Below are 22,897 nucleotides of genomic sequence, written 5' to 3' on the forward strand. Positions count from 1 at the left end.
TCTAGACTGTTCGATCTATATACGTAGGACGACAAAAGCGAGTGAAAAAAGTAACATCATATCTGTCGCAACCTTTCAACAAAATAATTTTCCAATATGTATTGCTGTTGAAATGAGGTTTTTTCAAGTCTGTCTTAGCCAAAGCTTGCATAGGACGGGCGTTAAAGCATGTATAAAAGTAGCAATTCACTTACAAATTGACGTTGATGTTAGGTGGTGCAGCTGAAAAGTGGGTTCGCTCTCGTACTCTGAAATGCATATGAAGAAATCACATAAACAAAAGCCGGCTGGTCGAAACTCTTAAAAGTTGCAAACTGTTCGCTCTAGACACATATGCACGACTGTTATTACAAACAATAACAATGCTGTCGACAGATTTTGTCACCAATCCTCGTACGCTAAGAGCACAGTGTTAAGGGACTGTTCGAACAGAACTTCATAACAACTAATGCTTGATCGCTGCAGCATCTGGCACCTTCAGTCACCCACACAAAGTTTTTTGCGCTCTTAGGCGCGAAATCTTCACCTAGATAAATACAGAATTTCTTCTCTTCAGTCTACAGAGCTAAATACCACGTCTTTTTATTGGCCTAAATTGAAAGAAGCGAGGTTTTACATTTCGAAAGGGTCATTTGCTCTTAATTCATGTATGTTGAATACGCCTAATTTTTTTTTCAATAGGCAAGAGAATGAACGTTATATTAGGAGCACAACTGATTTACGCAAAAAAAAAATGTACAATTGCGACCAGGGTCTTTGTACGTTGTCGGGTTGAAAGTGCGCAAATAAAAAAAATGGAGGAGTTGCTTCGGTCGTCTTCAGTGATCTGAAAGAAATACCTAGATGTGAAGTAGCTCTTTGACTGACGTGTGTAACGCCATACGTACGTGTGCCAGTACGAACGTGCCCCAATGCATTCCCCTGGCCACATGCACTTGAGTAGTGCCGAGTAGGTCATGCCGCAGCTGCGCGTTGATGTTGCGCTATCCTCGCAGTCCTCGCTATCCTCTCCCTCAGCTGCCATGCGCTCGCCGCAGCGCCCGCAGTTGCCACCTCGCCCGTTCACTCGCAACCCCTGCCGCTACCACCACTCACTCTGCTACCGCAACCGCCGCTCGCTACACCACTGACTCATCAGTTCACGCGCAATAAACTTTAATACAGGGACCTAGAATAAAGGGAGTGTCCAAAGCGTGGTCTCTTACGTGAATTTTTTGCAGTGAACTTCCACGCCGCGTCGCTGCTGCGCCGGACTCGTGGGCTTTCCGCGCTCAGAAGCGCGTGGAAAGTGAGAGACGTCTGCTACGCGCTGTAGTTTTTGCACTGTATTTGCACGCTGTGCACTTGAAGCATGCTCAACTTTGATAATGAGGTTTGTAATAGAGCTCGCCATCGATAAGAGTTGTGTTAATGTCTGGGGCAGCATGGAAACGCATAAACTGATATTTGAAACCGCATCAACGCAGTCATGTTCTAATGCTAGACTAAAAGTACAAGAATTTTGCAGCTGCGCGTGCGCGAAAATGCACAACATAAAAGGAAATATTAAAAACAACTTGATCGCACGAGCAAGCGAGTAATAACACCTTACATTCAAGAAATACGAGTAATGAATAAACTACTTTTTCAGTCAGCTGAAATACTTGCGCGTTGACCGTTTGGCTCCCCGTTACGTGCTTTCTAGTCGCGGTCATGCCGATTCTCCACGTATTGGTCTCAGCTTCCTTCACCTTCTTCTTAACCAATAATTTTTTTTGGTTTAGCCCCCTGCTGTTTTCTAAGTATTTACCCGTCACTTTTCTGGTTTGCTTCCTTCATTTTGTATCGACATTATTCATGCACAACTATCTGAAAACCTTCCTAGCCCAACGCTCCTCTCCCATTTCTCTGAATCACGTCTCCCATTTTATCTTGCTGCTACCTTCCCTGCCCCCAAATGGTGTCCATCCCATGTCACCTTATACTTCCTGATTTGGTATATTTCCGTGAGCTCCCGAGGCAAGCCTACCAGGTCCACGTTGCTTAATTTCTAATTTTGCTTGAGCTTCTGATCTCATCAACAAGACCGCAATGCCGAACGTCAAACCAGGATTCATGACCCCTTTCCACATTCCTCTCACAACTTTATATCTATTGTAATTCTACAGTGCCCTATTTTTCTCCACTGCTGCATTCCTGTTACCTTCAGTCGTCACGTATATTTCGTGTTCCCTTAGGTACTCGGTCCCATTGCTTATCTATACACCCAGATATTTGTATTTATCTGTTATCTCTAGCGTGACTTTCTGTATCCTAAGCTCACTACCTTCATCATTATTAAAAATCATGACTGCCAATTTTTGCTCACTAAATCTGAAATCTAACGTATCTCCCTTATTACCACAGATGTCCATCAATATCTGCAAATCTTTCTTGATGTCGGCCATTAACACTATATCATCTCCGTACATCAATGCTGGTAGTGCCTGTTTCATGAGATTTCCTTGTTTGACGAAAGAGAGGTTGAAGCCCAGTCCACTTCTCTCTAATTTGGCCTCTTATCCTTTTAAGTACATCATGAATAACAAGGGTGACAGAGAATTCCCCTGCCTAAGCCCATGTTTTACCTCTGCAGGCTTAGATACCTTTTTTTTCACTTTATAACTGCCATGTTACCTTTGTAGATATCCTTTAAAAGATTAGTGACTCCATCTTTCACACCTAGTTCATGCAGTATTCCCCACAAGTCCACTTGAACCAAACAATTGTATGCTCTCTTGATATCCAAAAATGCTAGCCACAGAGACCTGTGTTCCTGTTCTGCTATATCGATGCGCAATCAGTGAGAACAGATTGTCTTCCAACCTGATGTGCTTCCGAAACCCATTTTGCAGTTCCCCCAGCACCCCCTCATCCTCTATCCATGCCTGCAGTCTTTTCTTTATAATCTGCATCGCGAGCCTGTAGACCACTGATGTCACTGTTATAGGAGGGTAGTTGTTTATGTCAGCTTTGTCCCCCTTTCCTTTATAGATCATGCTCATCCTGCTAAGTTTCCATCCATCGCGAACTTCACCATCGCTTATTATTTCGCTCACTGTCTCTCTCAAATCCTGCTTAGACTTCATACCTGATGTCTTCTTCAGCATAATTGGAATGCCATCTGGGCCTGTTGTTGTACTACTAAGAACCCTCTCCTCGGCCCTTTCTTACTCTCGTTATGAAATTGGAGCCATTGTGCTCCAACTGGGGCGCATACCCACTTCAGGCATAATTCCTCATCGTCGTCAGCCGCTGCATGAACAATTGGCACAAAATTCCTCGCAATAGTTTAGCGGATACCACGCTTCTCAGGAGAACGCGAAAAATAGCATTGCGAAGGCCGGCCTACTGCACTAAAAATGTCATTATTAATGCCCTTGTGGGTATGAAGCAATTGTGCTTGCACTAGTTGCCGAATGAGTTTTTTGAAATGCTCTGAAAGGCTCTGAAAGGCCGCTCTTCTAGCTCTCGCTGTGACTGTGTGGCGCCCACCGTGCAGGCCTGGCGTTTGTTTTTCTCTCTGTCGGGCGTGTTCTTCACGTCATTAATTTTGGCTGCTATAAAAGCTCACCGAAAGTGGTCAGGGGCAAACGTTACTCAAAATATTGCAAAAAGAGACAAACGCCGTGATTTTCGGAACCAAAGCAGATCAGCTGAAATCAGAGCACCTATCTTTATGCACTAGAAATAATTGTAAGCTGGGCGAAAATAACGGGACTTGCCATTACATAAAATAAGCTCCGCCGCAGTAGCCTAGTGGCTAAGATACCCGGCTGTTGATCCACAGTTCGTAGGATCGAATCCCGACTACAGCGGCTGCATTTTCGATGGAGGCGAAAATACAGCAGTCCCGAGTGCTTGGATTTTGGTGCACTTTGAAGATTCCCAGCTGGTCTGAATTTCCGAGGCCCTCCACTAAGGCGTCTCTCATAGTCATATGATAGTTTTGGAACGTTAAACCCCACATACCAACCAAATCAGTACACTATATAAGCTTTGGCATTCCCACTTCAAATCAGTTTTAGGCATGTTATTTGGTGTGGTCCGAGTATGATGAAGCCTATTGTTTACAACAATAGTATTTTGTTGCTTATATTGAGGCTAGAGACACACAATATTGAAACTAGGTACGGAAGCTTGGGCGCTGTATGAAATAAAAGAATAAAAGGCCTTGATGGCACGTGCCTCCTAAGCACTTGATGTGGTAAAATGACGCACCACTCGATGCCTTTTCAGAAATCCATTCTTTTGGGTTTTTCTGTGAGGAACGCAGCTACATTTTCTTATATTTTTCGGGCCCCAGTTAGCCCTTAAATCGATGTCATTCCTATACTATTTTAATTCACAGCAATCGTATTTCCAGAGGTGCGGTAACATAGAGATATCTTCATGAACTTGATACATCCCAAAACAGTCGTTCTTTCACTTTTCAACGTAGCACAGGATTCGTACACTTCAGGATTTTTTATGGCCAATTTGTTCTGCTTGTTTATACTTTACAAATACAAGATACATCTAGCGTTTGAAGGAAAATACAAGAGAATTCAAAGTGCATACAAGACATCGTAATTGTAGCACGAAAAAACACGGACAAAAAAGGGTACACCACAAGTGCTTACTCACAACTGAAAGCTTTAATGCTTGAACCGAAAATATATAAACTTACACTAAGTGCCCAACAAAATCCCACGCATGCGCATCGTGGGCGAAACAAAAGGCACTAATACGAACCAAGAACACACCTCCTGCACCCCCTCCCCATGGGTCTACCCCCTTCCCGTCCGTTCCGCGGGTAGCGCGACTTCCTTTTACGATAAGGCCAAAAGAGGATTCCTAAAACACATGGGAGCCCTCGCGTTAATATGGTAGGCCTCGACAAGTTCTCGTGTCGTGCGATGGTGGTGTCCAAACATTAGCTCTGTGGCGGAGAATTGCGCTTGACACTGGCACTCTGTTCAGTGCTTCCAAGAGTTATCTTATCTAGAAAAATTGGCAAATCCTACGTACAGTGGAAATGAATGATTTGCGAATAACGAATAAGGAAGGTTGATATGTCAATTTGAAATCAGCACAGTACGAGGCAGACGTAAATTATACAGTAGATGACTTTTATGTCATAAATATCATGAATATCACGTGTATATCATAATTATCACGTGTCATTTACCTTCGTAGTCTATTCCCGTCACGTGATATCTAATTTGGTATATGTGGAGCTAGCGATACAGCCGTGGGCATGCAATGAGCGTAGCATGTAGTGATATTTTACATGGCACACTTGTCATGATTATCATGTTCAGACGTGTCATTTACCTTCGTCGTCTATTCACGTCCCGTTATACCAAATTTGGTATATGTGGGGCTAGTGAAACAGCCGTGAGCGTGCTATGAGCATAGCTTGTAATCTTGTTTTAAATGACACGCATGTGATGACTATCAAGTTCAAACGTGTCATTTAACTTCGTCATGCATTGGCGTCCCCCCGCCACAGTGGTCTAGTGGTTAAGGTACTCGGCTGCTGACCCGCAGGTCGCGGGATCAAATTCCGGCTGCGGCGGCTGCATTTCCGTTGGAGGCGGAAATGTTGTTGGCTCGTGTGCTGAAATTTGGCTGCACGTTAAAGAACCCCAGGTGGTCGAAAACTCAGGAGCCCTCCACTACGGTGTCTCTCATATTCTTATGGTGGTTTTGGGACGTTAAACTCTACAAATCAATCAAATCATCCATGCATTCGCGTCACTGATACTAGATTTGATATTTGCGAAGCTAGCTAAACGGCCGCCAGCGCATCATGAGTGTGGCTTGTAGTCACGACTTACATGACAGGCATATCATGATTTCTACGTCAGTGTCTTTTACCTATACTCACAATGTTGTTATGCCGTACCCTACCATTTTTTGCAATTTGTCATGTGAACAAAAGCAGCGCAACAGCCCCAAGACCATGAAATGTAAATCATGACATTTATTACGTACACTCTTCATCTTCATGTTATGACTAGTCACTTATGCTCGTCATACAGTCATGTTATGTTGTAAATAAACAATTTTACCGGGCCAGTTGGTATGAATTCATTTTGGTAGGAAGCGCAGTAACTGTTACACAGTTAATAGTTGCTGCACTTCATACCAAAATGTTATAATAATTTTTATATTGATACCTTTATCGAAACGGCCAGGAGAACTTAAAGTCGTAGGTGGCTAAATGGATATATAGATATATAGATAGATATATAGATAAATAAATAAATGAATAGATAGATAGATAGATATATAGATAGATAGATAGATAGATAGATAGATAGATAGATAGATACGCCCAATGTTGCTGAAGGTCGCTAAAAAGTGCTTCACCTAAAAAAACTCGCATTTATATTTTACTCGTCAAACATGAAAGGATAAGGTCATCACTGTGCGGCCAAATCATTTTATGCAGAAAACATCTTACAGCCTACCAACCTTTTTGAACTTATTTCATATATTGGGTAGTGAAATGCAAATAACGTCTTGTGGGAACGACGCATGCAGAGATAGCACCACGTGTTGGGCTCCAGCAGTGCAAGTGGCCAACCTGCGCTGTTCAAAAGGGTGACTCTGCGTATTTCCCAAAAGAAGGGTTGCTTGGCTATCACGATGAACGGATGCTGTCGCCCGTTCTTACAAATTGTTGCTACCCGCAATCATGGTCGCTATGTAAATTCCTCGAGTCTCTGGGCCTACCCGGCCGTATGGCGTGTTTAGCTTAATAAATTGTTGTTGTTAGAACGTGAAGCCTCTATCATCCTTGCTTTACCTACGCATGGGTCGCAGCAACCTCTATGGCCACAGTTAGTGGCGAACGTGGTTTTTGCTCTCACCCATAGGAATGGCAAGACGGAAGTAGGTCTGGACTTTTCGCGGAGGAGATTGGGTAGTCGTAAAGCCCTTGAACGCACACTCGCGCATCCTTATTACGCGGTTGGGAGCACCTTATGTGTTGGCTGTCATGATGACTTTACCCGAATGATTCTGCTGTATTAAGCGGCCCGCAAAAGTCACTGCAATGGTGCACAGTCTCTGTTTTCAAAAAAAAAAACGCGCTTTTCAGACACAGCGAATAACTGAGACGCTTATTAAATGCGAAGCATTTCTTAGCGAACTTCAGTGACATTGAGCATATCTATCTATCTATCTATCTATCTATCTATCTATCTATCTATCTATCTATCTATCTATCTATCTATCTATCTATCTATCTATCTATCTATCTATCTATCTATCTATCTATCTATCTATCTATCTATCTATCTATCTATCTATCTATCTATCTATCTATCTATCTATCTATCTATCTATCTATCTATCTATCTATCTATCTATCTATCTATCTATCTATCTATCTATCTATCTATCTATCTATCTATCTATCTATCTATCTATCTATCTATCTATCTATCTATCTATCTATCTATCTATCTATCTATCTATCTATCTATCTATCTATCTATCTATCTATCTATCTATCTATCTATCTATCTATCTATCTATCTATCTATCTATCTAGCCACCTGTTACTTTTAGCTCTCCTGGCCGTTTCGATAATGGTATTGATACCGACTTGGTATGGCACAACATGAGTGTATGAAGAACATATTGGACTAGTCAAAACTTGAAAATTATGATAATATTGTCATGAATGTCATCATTTACATTTTCTGGTCCTGCCGCTCTTGCGGTGGTTTCGTTGGCATGGCATGTTGCAAAACTGGTATGGTATAGCATGATTGCATCGCTAACACAAGCGACCGACTCTAACATGAAAATCAAGACCTGACGTTGCAGTATACTGGGCCCCTCATGATGCGCTCGAGGCCGTTTTGCTAGCTCCACACAGAGATTATTTGGTGTTAAGTGACGTCAATGAATGACGAAAGTATATGACTGGAACAAACATGATAATGCTGACACGCGTGTCATGTAAAAATATGACAACATACCATGCTGATTGCGTGCTCGTGGTCGTTTCGCTAGCTCCACATATACCAAATTTGGTATCACATGACGTGAATAGACGACGAAAGTAAGCGACACATACAAACATGAAAAGGATGACACGAAAGTCATGTACGACATATTTAACTTCCACCTCGTAGCGTTGTGCTGATTTTAAAGTGACATATCAACCTGTCTCATTCGTGCTTCGCATATGATCGATTTTCTATGTACGTGGGATCTGCCAGTTTTTCATGTGCATTGTACCTGTGAAAACGTTTCATGCGTTATTTGTGCGTGAGAAAAGCGGGGCACGTTTAGATCTGCTTGCCATTCTGCGCGAGACCTTCCAATTTTTTGTTATCGCGTTCATTGCTTCGCGTTTGAGGCAAAGCTGTGATTTTTTTGTGTTGGTGCGTGTTCTTTTTTTTGTGCGGTTTTTTTTTCTCATGGCATACGCAGATGGAAAATGTCTCCGTTTCAGGATGATCTTGTCTACCGGTGGCAAGAAGGATTCATATCTCCAGCTGGTGGCACAGCTGCTGGCCCCACAGCTGAGCACACTACAGCGTGTTGTTGAACTGTGCAACACGGTTATTGACTGCGTGAGCAGTTTGGCCTTGGAGCCACAGAGGGTAAGTGACCCACAGCTTCAGCCTCAGGTTGAGCTATCAACATATACGGGCTACCAAGACCTGAAATGAGTGGCTGACTTTATGGATGAAAGAGACAGCTCTTTCAGAGCTAGTGGCGTCTCGTAAGCTAACGCGGTGGCTCGAATCCTGCCGTTGGCTTTACGGTATGCCGCAGGACGGTGGCGGGCTACTCTCGCCTTTCACCACATGGGCAGGTTTTGAAAAGGACTTCCGAAAATGATTTTTGCCCCCCCCCCCCCCCCCTGAGTACGAGCTCTGAGTCTATATAGCGTAAGTTCGAACTGAGAACCCAGGTTCTGAAGAGAAGTGTGCTCGATTACGTCCAGATGCAGTCCGGACGATGTAAAAACTGCATCGCTGAGCAGCACCGCTTGCCTAGAAAAGAGACGAATTTGCTCGGGTCATTCGACAAAATCATTCCAGATTCAGGCCATTTTTTTACGGTCTGACATTCGACACCCTTGAGCATCTTGCATGAGAAGGTTGCAGTGCATAAGACACCCTGTTTGCTGATAGCACCTACGTGCCACCTCCAGCGACTATATCTGTTCTTGAGACTACACTGGCTTAGCGTGCCCCGGTTGCCAGCCCTTTATGCGGCCTGAAGAGCTCAGGCGCATTGACGGTTGTCTCCTCCCGCGGCCTGGTCCCATTCGCGCATAAGCAACAGCTCTGCGGGGCCACATTCAATAACGTATCTGGGATCAGCTGTTCCTAAAAGCAAGTGTCCGCGGTGCAGAGTCATAATGCAGAGCGCCCGCTCCTTACTCGAGCCACACAAACGTATAGTCGGCCGCACCCCCTGTCCAGATATATTGGATTCAGATGTGCTGCGCGAGCCGATTGAGACAGGCGCTCTTGTAATGAATGGGTGCACAGGACGCCACTCTGCCGAAAGGCGTGATTTCAGTCATAATCTAACTGGCGACCACAGACATGTGCCAGTCGTATGCTACCAGTGTGGTGAAAGTTGTTATGTAAGGCAGCAACGTTCTGCGCACCGTAGCGCGAATAGAGGTCGTTCGGAAATCTGCTGCAGCCAGCGACACTAAACCCTGGCAGTGTGGTGCAGCCCACGGCCAGCAATGCCAGGAGTGTTGAACGCTGCCTGGTACGTGCAGACGAAAAACACCGAGTAGGTGGGTCTATCATCGTGCTCTCTGTTTGCTACATAGCACAGGCGCAGTCATCAGAACCCACAATGAACGTTAAAGCTCTTGGAATTTTCTTACAAGCACTTCTTCACAGTGGCTCTCGAATTTCTTCATTCGTTTACGCCTTCCTGCAAACGCGTAAAGCTAAAACGCTGAAGCTTTGTAACGCAAATGTTGATTTGGGAATGGCATCAAACTACGTATGTAACGCTGAAGCTTGCGCATTAGCTTTAATGGGAAACAAAGCGCAAGCGAGTTTTTGTTTTCCTGGTCTATCAGTACCAATGCTTGTCGGCCAAGGTTTTTAGCAGACGAGATGTTGTCGATTGACTTTCCGCAAGAACCTACCACCATCATGCACAGGTCAAGTCAGCGTCTTTTGTGGAGAAAGAAGACGCCATGCCGGCAGGAGGTAGTACGAAAGAAGTAAGAGTCATGCGAGCTGTTGTATCGCCACCGGATGCACCATCTGACAGAGAATATTGGCGCGCTAGGGGCGAAGCGCTGTAAGGAATGTCACGATAGGCCGAGAACGCGGAGAGAACTGTTTATTAAAGCTGCCAACCTGCGGAGCCACTTTTTCTCTCCGTGGAGAAAAAAGAATCGCCTAGATTTTCCTAGATTTCGATAAGGAGCAGTTTTTTGAAGACTAATGTGTTGGTGCTGTGAAAAACAATTTCCAAGTTCACTTTTATGATATAATGGTGCAACCGTGTTGAAATAATAATGAAAATCACCGTGCTGAAGGTGAAAAACGTCGCAGTACAAATTAATAGCAATAAAGATCGTTTCATTTCATGAAATCACAAAGGTAAGTGGTCATCACATAGGGGGGGGGGGACACTTAGTATCGCAGTATTTTCTACAAATAGCCAAGCTAGAAGCATTAGATAAAGGCTGAAGAAGGGGTAAGTTATCAAAATAACATTTATAAACACTGCTAGCGGTTCAATGCACAACACAGGAATCTCACACTACAATACAGTGAACTAGTAATAGCATGCAAGTTGCAAAACAATGTAATTTTAATAATATTATAATAACAATTACCAAAACAAACATATATATGAAGCGCCGCACGTGAAATATGGCGAGCAAGCTTTAAAAAATTCATCAATTCTCTTGTTTTGCATTTGATGTTATTTTGTTATTTTTCAACTCTCCTGCAGGAAATTCTTAGTGCTCTTCATATAAAACATAAAGTGATGAATGCCTACATACTTTATAAACATTGTCTTGAAAAACGTACTCTTAGCAATGTCATTATATCTGATACAGGATTTTGTGACAAAAAGTAGTTCAACCATGAAATCATATTATGCCAGTTCGTATGACATGACGACAAAGAGACAAGAAGGGCACGTTGTCGTCGTTCTATTCTCAAGCCATAACTATCGTCATGTCATACCAAATAGCCCATGCTGCCACACTTCTAAGTTTCATCCCTCGCAACCTGGTGAATGGTTAGAAAAAGTTATGTTTATTTGAAATGTTGAGTGCCATGTATTCGTTTCAAATATATCCATGCAGTCTTCCACCAGCCACTTTTTTGCAATTTTTTGAGCTCTGCAAATTAGCGCATACTTGCAGCCGCGCTTGTCACAGAAAATTTGCTGACCTTGCTGGAACCACATGGCTTCCCCGGGCAGGGCACTAGGAAGGTTACAGCGTTCGCAAAGAAGGAAAACTGATAAAGAAACCACAACAAGCCGAAGAAATAACGCCACAGGTGAAAGGCGAGAAAATTGGAGGTTGATGTAACATATAGCTGGCGGGCTGGAGGGAGAGCACTTTTTCTTTTTTTTCAAACAAGGATTCAGGCAATCGACATCGAACACGGATGGCATAGAATGAACCGCAATGAAGGGGCGGAAAGGAATGCACTGACACAGCAGTGGGCACGGACACCGGCCCTGTCGCCCCCGTGCACCCTTCGGAACCGCCACTGGGCATGGCACAGCGCTTTTGGGTAATGTAGAGGGGGTGTAAAAAAGAAAATATGGAACAGGCCACAAAAAAGAGGTTGTAGGCGGGAGTACAGCGGGAGGTGCTTCCGTCGAGCTGCTTGCTTCACGTGAAAGCGAAAAGCTTCCTTAGATGTTGAAAAATTTTCCTTTTTCCCTAAGTACAACTGAAATCCCTTAGATCTAGGGAATTTTTCCTAGAGTTGGCCGCACTGCCGTTTATTCAGAGAGTGCACGTCTGCGCGTAGCAATCATCATACTGTATAGCCATTGTGTGGCGCGACACCGATTCTAATTGAAGGTCCATGACTCCACTAGTATTATTTTTGAATTTAGGACAATAAATGTCCGACACCACCTAATCTCTCTCTCTATAAAGGAAAAGAGACGTGAACTCTTGCGTAATTGAACTAAAGAACGCGGTTGAATTATACAGAACTAGCACCATAGTATGCAATCACAGTTCTTTCGAACATTATACAGCAGTTAGTCACTGAAATTTTGACATATAGTAACATGCGTAAGATAGACTAGTAAAAATGCAAAAAATCTATGGTGCTAAGGACAATTCAGCATAGTTTTTGAGAATATCTTGCAGAAAATTGTAAAATAAAACAATCTTATACAGTAGTTATTACATGTGGGAATATAGAAGCATGCCTAAGAAGCATAATTCTCGCAACGTGCCTATTTTATAAGGCGTCACTTGGGACAAAGTCATGCAGAAGAATGAGGTGAAGGATTTACCGGTCGAGCCTTATCCATCTAAGAAGATTTTAAGCCTTGGGGCTCACCTACATGCTTATCGTCGAAGAGCAAACGCGGTAGCGATTCTGAAGTGTCCGTACATGACACATCTCTACTGGAGACATCTTTTCCCCCTTAGAAAACGGTTCCACTGGGGCTTGACACATCGGCCATTTCTTGTGACAAATCCAGCTTTCTGGGATGGATGGATGGATGGATGTATTTGTATTGCTGTACCCTTTAGATCGGGCAGGGGCTAACGCCACCAAACCGTAATATTAGTGAACAAAAACTAGACTTATCTTTTTCTTCTTTTTAAATAGTGAGGTTAAGGACTGGTTTTGCAGTTAAGGGTTTAATTTTCATTCGTGCCTTGACTTCAGCCACCAATCAGATAACCTCCTTTTAGTTAATTCTACCCGCTCAAAGTATATTTCGCCCTCCCTGTCCCTAAACCCCAGTGTTTTGAAAAGCTCTGCGCCATTATCCTGAACCATAGGTTGAAGCCCATTAGAGAACATTATCAAGTGTTCGGGAGTTTAATCTTCCTCTGCAAACGCACTGCATACCGTCCCTTCGTATTTGGCCCGATATGTCTTGTATCGCAATACTCCCGTCCTGGCCTCAAACAGTAGAGATTTACCCCGAGTAATATCATAGATCCTTTCCTTGGCAATTTCCTGCTTAAAATTTTGATAGTTCTCTAGTGTGGACTTCCTAATTATGCTAATTCTCCACATATCAGTCTCAGCTTCCTTCGCCTTCTTCTTAACCAATTATTTTTTTTGGTTTGGCCCCCTGCTGTTTTTTTAAGTATTTACCAGTCAATTTTCTGGTTTGTTTCCTCCATTTTATATCGACATTTTTCATGCACAACTATCTGAAAACCTTCCTAGCCCAACGCTCCTCCCCCATTTCTCTCAATCGCTTTTCAAATTTTATCATGCTGCTAGCTTCCCTGCGCTCAAATGATTCATATATAGTAAATTTATGTCAACCGACTCCCCCACTGCATTACTAACAGCAAATGGTATAGAACTATTACAAATTCGAAGAACAAAAAGTCGGCTACAATTTCTTTCAGACATAGTGAACCACAGGCTATTCTTAGACACCGCAGTATACGTATCCCCCTTGTTAAGCAGACCCACTCGACACCACTATCCTCATTCCCTAACGCCAATCTTCGCAAGGACTGATACTTTTCGGTACTCCTTCTTCCCACAAACAAAAGATGATTGGAATAAACTAACCGAAGCATTTCCTCAACGCCCTTGACCATTTTGTAAATACTCTTCTTCCATGACTTCCTTGAATGGTATTAGCACCTTGTTGTTCAACTGTTACTTTTTTTTTAAAGCCATAACCCCTCTGTCTTATAGCAAAGGACTTGTGTAAGAACGCTTTGCAACCTTGTTTCATTCTGTGATTTAGTGTGCTTCATGTATGCCCACCCTGCTTGGACTCTTTGTCTGCAGTATTCTATAAGTAAATAAATAAATAAATGATGTCCAACCCATATCACCTTGCACTCCCTGATTTGGTGTATTCCCGTCAGCTCCTAAGGCAAGCCTACCTATTCAACGTTGCTTAATTTCTAATCATGCTTGAACTTCTGATCTTGTGCACAATACGGCGTTGACGAACATCAGACCAGGAACCACGACCCCTATGCATATTCCTCTGACAACATCATATCTATTATAATTCCACAGTGCCCCATTTTCCATCACTCGTGCATTCCTGTTACCTTTAGTCATCACGTATATTTCGTGTTCCCTTAGGTACTCGGTCCCAATGCTTATTCATACGCCCAGATATTTGTATTTATCTGTTATCTCGAGCGTGACCTTCTGTATCCTAAGCTCACTATCTTCATTATCATAAAAAATGACGATTGCTGAGTTTTTCTTGCTGAAACCGAAATCTAAGTTATCTTCCTTATTGCCGCAGATGTCCATCAATCTTTGCAAATTTCCTTGTTGTCGGCCATTCGCATTATATCGTCTGCGTGCATTCTGCGGGTAGAGCCTGTTCAATGAGTTTTCCTTGTTTGACGAAAGAGAGGTTGAAGCCCAGTCCACGTCCCTTTAATTTCGCCTCTAATCCTTCTTGGTACATCTTGAATAACAAGGGTGACAGGACGCCCCTGCCCAAGCCCCCGTTTTACCTCAGCAGGCTTAGATACCTGTTTTCCCGCTTTATCACTGCCTTGTTACCTGTAGAGATATCCTTTTAAAGATCAGTGACTCTATCTTTCACACATAGTGCATCCAGTATTTCCCACAAAGTCCACTTGAACCAAACTATCGTACGCTCCTTTGATATCCAAAAATGCTAGCCACAGGGAGCTGTGTTCTTTTTCTGCTATTTCAATGAACTGCATCAGGGAGAACAGATTCTCTTGCAACCTGAAGTGTTTCCTAAACCCATTCAGCAGTTCCCTTAGCTCCCTTCTTCATACATCCATGCCTGCTGTCTCTCCTTTAAAGTCTGCATCGCCAGCCTGTAGCCATGTGATGTGACTGTTATAGGACGGTCATAGTTTATGTCAGCTTTCCCCCCTTTCTTTTATGGATGATGCTCATCCTGCTAAGTTTCCGTCCATCGGGGACTTCCCCATCGATTATTATTTTGCTCACTGCCTCTCTGAAAGTCTGGTTAGATTTCGGACCCAATGTCTTTATCAGCATATTTTGAATGCCATCTGGGCCTGTTCATGTACTACTTGGAACCATATTCTCAGCCCTTTCCCACTCTCGTTGTGAAAATTGAGCCACTTTGCCATTTGATACACTCTTTTTTATTTGAAGCATAAGTCACTCCGTTGAAATTTTTCTGCCACCCTTGTTCTTATATATTCAATAGCTTCGTCCCCTTCTAGCCTAGCACATTGAGCTGTAGTTATGAACCTGTGCTCCAGGATCATCTCATTTTTAGGGAGTTTAGATAGTTTCAAAATTTCGCAGCTGTCTTTCTATCTTTTTTATGTACTTCTGCCAGCTATTAAGCCACCTTTCTTCTAATCTTTACATTGTTCAGAAGGAATGATTCCCGTCTACAGCTTAGCAAGATGCCCCATTTCCTTTTAAGGTCATCTTTTGGTTCACCCCGCAGATAGCATGTCTGTGTTCCCTAGAGGCTTCCTGACGTTTTGCTATGGCTCTATTAAATTGCTCACTCCACGAACTCTTGGCTTTGTGTCTTTTTTTCTGGAGTGACTTGTCAAGTGCCTCAGCAAGCTCCAGCTCAAACAGTCTAATTAGATTCGTGTACGTCCATACTATTTTATTATCCTCAGTGAGTACTTTCACAATCTGGTTAGTAGCTATTTATATTTGCCTTTCTGAATAGAAATTTCCCTGTAGTTGCTCATCTTGTTTCCTTCCCACTTGCACTGCTCTTCCAAAACTTAGCTGGATACGTTTGTGATCACTACCCAGACTTATGGAGCCACTTTCATCTGTGTGCATTCCCCGGAGCCTATCATCCTATGTAACATCAGTGCGTAATCTATCGTCGACTGCAGCCTTCCCACCTCCAATGTTATTTGCCCATCACACTTCTCTGTACTGTTTAAAATGATGAAATCAAGCCTTTAACACATATCCGTGATCATTTTGCCTGTGGGGCCGGTATACCCATTTATATCTTCCATGTGCGCATTCATATCTCCTAGTGTAATTATCTCGCACTCTACTCCTAACTCCTGAATGTCATTTGATATACACTCTAGGATTGCCTGGTTTTCCTCTCTGGCCTTTGCTCCCGTCCACAAGTACACCAAACCAAGGAGTGTCATTTGCCCTGCCACTTTCCCTTTTAGCCATAAATGTTACTTGCACTCCTGCTTGATTCTATATCAGTCTGTACTTTTATGAACGAATGCCCCAATACTACCCCCATTCTTCTGCCTTCTGTTCTTTTACACTATTCCTACGCCTAGTCCGTATTGTTAGGAGGTTGTTTCTTGTCCCTAAGATGTGTTTGTACAAAACCGTATACCATCGGCCTCTCCTTCCTTAGCTGTTCGTCTATCTCTTCACACTTCAGCCTGTTCCTGCCTCCCTGTATAATAATATACCCTATGTCTGGATTGGCTCGGCCCTCGTGGCTACGTCTATTTCTGCCCCGGACTCTAACTGTCTTTGATATTGGTGCCACTTTGGATTCGTATCTGTTTATACCACCTGTCAAAGAGTCTCCCTAGTTGTTTTTCTTAGTACTAGCTATCCTGCACCCCAAAGGGCCCGCGTGCCCTCCCAAAACGCTACTGTGCGTCCTGCACGTCGTTAACCCATCTCATAATCTAGCCTCCTATCGAAGTGAGTTCGGTCTCGTTAAAACCGCCCCACCTATGCACTTCTCTGTTTATTTCCACCACCTCAAAGCCTTTGTCACGACGTATCCGTCATATATCTTAGTTTGCGTTGACAACCGCTCTGTGCAGGTTGCCGTCACGTACCGGTACCTCCGGTATCGTGCATTTCACTACCTGTACCTGAGGGGAAGTGGCACACATGTCATCGACCCCTTTGGCTAGTGTGGTCCCTAGTCCTCCCATATCTTCATTTAAGACATCGTTTAAACCACCGGAACTTATCACGATGTTTCGTTCATAAGCTGTAGTTTTGAGTTTCGCACTCGCCTGCCTCATGACTGCTTCCAGCTTGCGTCCTGGGAACGTCCCTACTGCAACGCTCTTGTCACATCTTACCTTCTCTTTGATTTATTCTGCGCATCAATTTAGTTTCGAGTCCCCCACAATTATCACGTGCTGTGACTTTTGAGCTAGAGCGTCCTGCACCTGGTTGGTTACTTGCACCCGTGGCGCCGGCTGCTTTGTCTCCTCCCAGCCCCACCACTACTTCGCTAAAGCTGCGTCTTGCGACCATTGAACTGGCTGAAACTGGTTTTTTAAAAACTTGCTTGCTCTTTCTTCTCCACCGTTCTGGTTGCCGCTGCCCTACTGTTCCCTCCGTATGCCGCTCTTTTATTCACCTTCCCTAGTGCCTCCTCAGCGAACTTCAGCCTTTCTCTCATAGCCCTTGTTTTCTCTTACTCTGTCGCCAACGCAGTCTCCAGTTCGGTGATTCTCATCAGCAGTTCACTCTGGGCAACCATCATTTTCTTCATTTTTTTCTTCGACCTCACATTGCCTACACTTGGCGTCAGCCTCCTCTTTTCTCGTTTCTGCGCATAGGTCCATTTTCAAACCCAACTCGCAGCCTGAACACTTTACAGCCTTTTTAACCTTGTCTTTTTGACACCAATTGTCCTTATGAACTGTCCCACTCAATAAATACAAAACAGGGCGTGCGACGAACCCTGCTCAACGAAATAGAGAAAGTCTATGCTCTACTGCAAAAATTTGCGTGTAAAATGTACGTGCACCTCCTCCATGTGGTGGTAAGAAAAAAAAAGAAACAAACACACACACAAACACTTGCACAAACTAGTAAATACCTGGTGAGTGACCCCCGAAAAAGCCATCCAGTGTAATAAGTGATACAAAGGTTTCAACTGCTGCCTTACTAATTATCAAGGCAAGCTCAAAACATGTCAAACCGTTTATCTGCGCAGCTGATAGAGAGCGCTCAAAAACACGTCCATCCACCGTGCCAGGCTCAACACTGACCAACCAGCGCTTCTAGCAGACGCGGCTAGAAGCTCACGCGTTTTCAGTTGGACGGAGTCATTTTTCAATGATAGAAAATTGTAGAAGTGTAAATTCCAAAAGATCTCAAAATGACAAGTTCCAGGAGCTGTACTTCACAAATGCAGAACTGTCAACTTCAGGGCTTCTGATTCTGCTCCCACGACGAATGAAGTTTACACAATTGGGTCCTGCGAAAGCCACTAACATCACAGCTTGTTTTTGGAGCAAATAAGGCCGTTCAAAAAAAAAACAAACCAAGTGGAAACCTGCAAAATTTTCGGAGATCTATGTAGTACGAAGACTGAGCTTTGATTTTAGCCTGCAGTCACGTTTAGCATGACAAAAAATACGTCCCAAACTGCAGTTTTCTACAGCAAATTCGTGTCACTGACTCGAGTCTTGGACTATAGTATCTTGATAAGGCAGATCTCATGGCCGTGCACCACCGGTCGTTTATGCCGAGTTGGTTGATTGACCAAGCGTTTAGCTAGCGTGCAGTTAATACGGTGCGGTGCGGGTTCAAATTACAAGTAAAATATTTTACCTCTCTCTTTCTTTCAGTCTTTTTTTAGATAATTTATGTCAGTGGTTACTGTGCTCGGCTGCCGATCCGAAGGAAACGGGTTCGATCATGACCGCGGCTCTAGCCTCTCGAAGTAGGTGAGAATTCTAGATTATCTATATTTAGATGCATACACATAGTGGCGTGACTTGGGTGGGGCAAGTGGAGTACATGTGTGCCCCAGGTGCCACTTGGACGGAGGCGCCGAGGCGAACCCGACCACCATGCAATCGAGGGCTTCCTGAGGACCCAAACGGAGAACTACACCACACGGAGCACTACACCGCACCGAGTCCCGTGTAAAGGTTACCCCTACAGGTTCAAAAACAGTGTTGGTATGCTACCACACTGTTCCGACACCTCTTCCTCACTTTCTTTTCCCCTGGTACCATCCGTGAGGCGAGCGACTTCCTTTAGTTTTTAATTACTGCTCCTTTCATTCATCAAACGAAACGCATTCTTCTGAGAGCCAGGGGTTCCTGAGAACCTGTGGCACATGTAAGCAAGAAGGCCATATCTCTTTCCTCATATTTAAGTCTATGAAAATGAATGAGATATATTGGTTGGTGTAAGTCTGTTTCCACCTAAACAGGATTTTGATCATCAACGTATACGTGTCCAGGGTCGTATACATAATCTTCCTTTTGAGGCTCTCCCTTCGCTTCATTTAGGGTCTGGCATCTGTGTGTGTGCGCATATATACACATGTAGAAATGTAATATTATCAGCTTGGTGAGAGGTTGAACATCCCTATCAGCCTTTTAGCTTCACCGCTGATTTCATCGCTTGAAATATTTGTTTTCTTATGGTTCGGCTCAAACCACTTTGATTATTCAACATGTATATAACCCTAGTGAAAATTGGAAAAGAAAAGGGCTCTTCACGGTCTTTTTTCTGAAGAGTTGTGATCGAGAAGCTCTTTACCAACTCATCAGACACGTCAGTCTTTGTGCTCACGGCGAGCTTATGTGGGCTGAGGTGGAGCTGAAATGATAAAAGGAAAAAGAGAAATATCGGCTTTTCTGCAATGTTTCACTCTGATCTTTTCTGAAATTAAAATCTTCTTCACATAATGATAATAATACTTAGGGTTTAACGTCCGAAAACCGCAAAATGATTATAAGAGATGCCGCAGTAGACGGCTCCGGAAATTTAGACCACCTGGAGTTCTTTAACGAGCACCTATATATCTAAGTACACGAGTCTCAAATATTTTCAGCTCCTTCAAAAATGCAGCCAACGCAGCAAGGATTTGATCCCACGAACTTCAGGTTAGCAGTCGAGGGCCATAGTCACTAGACCCCTGTGGCGAGCGTTCAAATACTGCTGTCTTCTATAGAATTGTGTCACGTCTCTTCATCTTTTTCTATGTATCGGAGTTTTTCCCACGACAACTTCCCCAATCAGCATGCGTAGGAAGGGGCTGACTATGAGAAATGGTGTGCCCGAGTAATTTTTTAGAAGGGTTCGAGTTGTTTGCCTCTTGACGTAGATAACGAGGTGTAACGTGTGAATTCACTGTCACTCCCCAAATAAATATTTGCGTTCCTAGTCCCCCGATGAAAAATCCCCTTAATTTTTCTCAAAAAGGCTTGCATCACGTGGTCATTATGTGGCAGCATATGTCTACTGCCGCGCCCAGGTCTCCTGTGGTGGGCCTCGCTCATAATAGCACTAAAGAGTTACAGGAAGTAGAACTGCAATGGGAAATTATTCTACTGTGATCACATTTATGCCAATAATGCTGTGAACTTAGCTTTAACGAGAGAGAAAATTCCGGTAAACAGAAGGATGGGTAAAATCGCAGTTAAAATAGGTGTGAACAGCAGTAAGTATTGAAAATAATATACTGCGCACCCTCCAGTCACTACCATTGCGTGAGTCACTACCACTGCGTGAATCAGTACTATTTTTCATCACTGCACATCTACACGGCGATGACTGCATGGTACACACCAGACCATTGCTAATGTTTTCCGCTCTTCACATTCCATATTTCATGCCGATAGTACCAACATATAATCACGTTTCTCGTAATTATCACTAACGCAGTACAGGCGTGCTTTGCCGAGAGCTAATCATTTTGATAAGTTGCACAATCATTTTGTTTTGTTTTCTTGCGGCTGCCGGTAAGCCCGTTGGCAATAACAGAATTCAGGTGTAGTCTAACTCAAGCGATGTTTTCATTGTTTGTATGAGTCAGCCCTACAGTGACTTTGCGTCAGACTTCAAACGTGTTCTACCACTGTACCACCACGAAATATGGGGCTTCGATGGTATTGATCTCATGTTACATTTCTTCCTAATGCTACAATACTACCTGCCTTTCGGATGCACGCAGCATTCCATGGAAGACAGAAAAGCTCTGCGTGGATTTATTCTCACTGCCATGTCACGATTTTCTTCATAGCAAGGTGGCTCTGGTCGAGTTACACAAAACAAAACGCCATTATAAAATAGAAAAAATAAATACGCTTGTACATAAAACGTATTCACAGTAGGACGCCTCGCGTATGCCGTAGGCGAAAACGACGAAGGTAGGCTCCATTTGCCGAAAGAGGTGCTGCCGCCGCGAGTGTATGGGCAAATAATGCAGACTCAGTGAAATGCAATCCTGCATCCTTGTTTAGATCTCCCCTGCGAGGCTCAAAGTGTGCAACCGCATCCATCGCGGCCATCATGAAAGCAGTGACTTCACTGCAGCACGACCAAGCAGCGGTCAATCACACGCGTGGCGATGTGTGATGGTGGTTTCTAATTTGCTATTAGCCATCAGATTTATGACGATGGTGATGATCAAAACTTTATCACCCCCAAAAAGTTGACCAGCCGAGAGGTCGGTCACGCTGCTTAAAGGAGGTTCATTCAGCATGGAGCTTGGGGCGAAATACATTTAGTAAAATACCTCCGCATTATCTGCTTTGTTAACTTATTTTTTCATACACAACCAAAAATGCGTGCAATTTTCAACGCCCCTGCTCATTCCACGTGAGCTTGGCGTTTCAAGCTAGCGCACATTTAATATCCACAACTGACCAGGGGTATCGGATAACCAACCAGGAGAGCTGCACCAGAAAAGAGCTATACACTCATGTTTTACCCACTACCTCGGGAGACAAGGCGGTCAGGAACATCGACTCCACTTTCGGTTTCAGTGAAGCAGCAAGCTACAATGACATTCTATTTTCTGCTACATACATACATCTGAACGTTTTCAGTTTGATGTGTCACATAAATGGGTTATGGTAGCTGGTGAAATGAGATGGTATGAGCATCGTATAGTCGATATTGACTCCGGATAGGGCACCAAAGACGCACAAAAGACGCTACCTTTTGAGTGTCTAACATTGCCATTTTAAATACATTTGCCTATCTCATATATATATATATATATATATATATATATATATATATATATATATATATATATTTATATATATGATGCAGGAGACATGATAGATACACGATGAACCATTTATTTGTCTTCGTCTTCCTTATTTACTACTCTCCCCCGCGAGAGACGTAAATGCAGGGGCGGATGATATTGTCTAATTCGACATGAACGATGTCAGTCTGGCGACTGAGTGGAGCCATGCTGCGATCGATCTCGTAGTTAACTGCTGAGATCTTGCGTACAATCGTATAGGGTTCTTGCATGATTGCGCTGAGTTTGCCGCAGTTCGGGTGCCAGGGTGTTTCATATAGAACAAAGTCTCGCACTTGAAGCTCTCACGCAAGAAACGTTTTACCGTATATGATCTTGTTTTTCAAGTGATGTGCCACTGAATTGGGGACTGCGTTTGTACGAGGTTTCTGCAGATTTTTGACAACGTCTGATAGGAGATAGGGATAAGATAGTGTGACATACATAAGAAAGCAGAGTGTGTAGCCTGTTAATTTGTGAGGTGTTCTATTGAACTCATCGAAAACGTCAGAGAGGAGCCGTGGCCACGGTTTTCGGCGTTCGTCGTTGATCTTGCATCGGAGGCGAGTAACGATTGACTGAATAATGCGAGCGTTTAGGCCATTACACTGGGGGCGTTATGAGCTTGTTAAATGCTGATTAATATTGTTGTGCTCGAGGAACATCTTCAATTTGCCGGCAGTGAATCCTGTGCCGCGGTCGGAAAAAAAATCTTCCGAGGCTTTTCAGCAGCGAAGAT

General features: G+C 43.5%; 1 protein-coding gene across 4 annotated transcripts in view; it reads right to left on the reverse strand.

The window, feature by feature from the left end:
- Positions 1 to 22,897, reverse strand: part of Mip (Myoinhibiting peptide precursor) — a 733,569-nt gene that overhangs the window by 364,376 nt on the left and 346,296 nt on the right. For all 4 annotated transcript variants that reach the window (XM_075886332.1, XM_037420273.2, XM_075886333.1 and 1 more), the window contains one exon: positions 195 to 248. The gene's annotated coding sequence lies outside the window, so the exon portion shown is untranslated. The remainder of the gene's footprint in view (positions 1 to 194; positions 249 to 22,897) is intronic.

Source organism: Rhipicephalus microplus, chromosome 2 (genome assembly GCF_043290135.1).
Source record: "Rhipicephalus microplus isolate Deutch F79 chromosome 2, USDA_Rmic, whole genome shotgun sequence".
NCBI classification, from domain to species: domain Eukaryota; kingdom Metazoa; phylum Arthropoda; class Arachnida; order Ixodida; family Ixodidae; genus Rhipicephalus; species Rhipicephalus microplus.